Source organism: Laetiporus sulphureus (genome assembly GCF_001632365.1).
Source record: "Laetiporus sulphureus 93-53 unplaced genomic scaffold LAESUscaffold_13, whole genome shotgun sequence".
Taxonomy (NCBI): Eukaryota; Fungi; Basidiomycota; class Agaricomycetes; order Polyporales; family Laetiporaceae; genus Laetiporus; species Laetiporus sulphureus.
The window spans coordinates 55189-57376 of NW_024468522.1; the positions used below are offsets into that span (position 1 = coordinate 55189).

The following is a 2188-nucleotide window of genomic DNA, read 5'->3' on the forward strand; positions in this document are numbered from 1 at the left end:
AAAACTTGAAACTTTTTGCTCGGGGCTCATTCGTGAGCTCCCCCCTTTCCTAGGTGATTGCCGCCTAGCTTCATAACACAAGCTCCCTTCTTCACCCATCGAGACCCTCGATGAAAGAACCGACTTGACTCCGGTGTCTTCCTGCAAATGGCGATGAATAGAAAAATGAAAAATTTGTTTCGACGCATAGCCACGTGAAGGCTTGTGTTCTACAAGCTCCCCCCTTTCCTAGCGTGGTTAGAGAATCTTGTTTCGATGCATAGCCACGTGGAGGCTTGTGTTCTACAAGCTCCCCCCTTTCCTAGCGTGGTTAGGGAATCTGGGAAGTGGAGCTCATCATTCCACAAGCTCCCTTCTGTATTCCTGGTAGGGCAATCCTTCGTGTCTTCTTCGACTGTCCTACTCATAGGAATCCATATCCACATGGGTGCTTATTGTTCCACAAGCATTCTTCGAATTCCTGGTAGGTCATCCTTCGTTCCTCTTCAGATGTCCTAGCCATAGGAATCCATACCCATATGTCTCTAGCTCCCACCTTCCTTACGTTTTCGTCCCTGAAAACAAAAAATTTCTTGCTTTGGTCGACACCCAATATTCAGCCAGATTTGTTCACCGAAGACACGATTGTCGATGGTTGGCAAATAGCCAGGTGAGTACGGTTGTCGACGGTATATCTCTGGGGTCTGCTAGCGTCGTTCCAGAGACTATAGATTGGGTTCATGTGAACGTCCTTCCTGTCGTTCAACTGGGAATACTGTCCTTCGGGAAAGATTTGGTGTAACGTCAAATGAAGCCATCTGATGACAACGACTGTGTCCTGCCTCGAGGGGTTCTTCTTCAGAATCTTGCCAGTTCTGATTCTTTCGAAGATGGATATTTCTTTTGAGATCACCCTCAAGCTGTTCCAGCTATGGGCGATCTAGGTTTGTGGGCTCGGTCGAGCCAGAAGTCGAAGGTGAACTACGTCTGCTGACTTCGTGGTTGGTCGTGAATGGTGAAACTTCAATGAAGAAGTCACCGGTCGTGCCTTAGATATATTTTCATCAGATATGTCCTCGGGTGGTCGTATGATCCATGTCTCATCATCTGGACTGGTCAGGGAATTTCCTCCTTGTGTTCCGATGGAAGGTAGTGAAACTCCATCGTATGTCTGGTCAGTCGTTCCCTATAACGGTCCTCGTGTTTTCCTATGGCAGTTCTCTGTGTTGAGATCGTCCTCAGATATCCGATTCATCGTCTTGACAAGTCCTCTAATTTGAATGGATCACTGGTCATTGGATCCTGTCTTGTTAAGGATCCATGAATTGCCTTCCCTGGGAAGGGCTTTAGCACGTCTTCAACATGTGCCTCAGATGAGAGCTTCTCTTCTGGACTACCACACGGGTAATCGCTAGTGCTTGAGTTCGTTCCTGTAACAAAAACTCCGCACTCCTGCCTTTTGATCTTTGGTGGCCCTTAACCAATCTTGTACATCTTTTGATTTGCCTGGTAACGTCAACCAGTCGGAGTCCTAGTCTCTTTTCTGACCTTGGTGATTCCTGTGCTCGCTTTTTAAAGTGCCCAGCTAGTCACTTCGAACTCCTGCCTACTCCCGTTTGAGCGCTTGGTTGTTCTGGCTTTTGATTTCCTCTGCTTGGTGTCCTATAACCAATCGTCCTTCCTATTCGCGTTTTCTTGATTGAAAACCAACCTCGGCAAGGTGTGGGTGCCTTCTTTCGGTGGCCCTTAACCGGCGTCTTCTGTATACCTAGCGCCTTCGGTGAGGATGGGGCTCAAGTCGACACTGCCTTCAGCAGGTACCTTGTCGCAACAAGTACCCAGGTTCCGCTTCTCCGAGAATCTCCTGTCTGGCAAAGTACTGTCGCAACAGATACTTCAGAGTGGTTCTCCCTGTTTTTCCCTCCTCGGGCGAAGTACTGCCGCAACAGCTACTTCAGAGTGGTTCTTCCTGTTTTTCCAAGTGGTGCAGAGGCCGCAACGTGCACCGAGTTTTCTAGAATTGGATACCCCTGTTTGAGGACTTGATGGAGTTGGTTTCTTCTGTAGCGTCCAAGTAGACCCCACTTCTCGTAAGTGGTTCTAAACCTAAACAGGTTGACCTATAGAAAAACCTCTTCCAAATGTTATGAAGCGTTCCCTGCTAGAACGTTCAGAACCACGTGTGCTTTCTCACACGTACTAGTCCACA

At 48.1% G+C, this 2188-nt stretch overlaps 1 protein-coding gene across 1 annotated transcript in view; it reads right to left on the minus strand.

The window, feature by feature from the left end:
• Positions 1-2188, minus strand: part of LAESUDRAFT_736136 (uncharacterized protein) — a gene marked incomplete at both ends in the record, with an annotated part of 7343 nt that overhangs the window by 2516 nt on the left and 2639 nt on the right. The gene's annotated exons all lie outside the window — the stretch shown is intronic.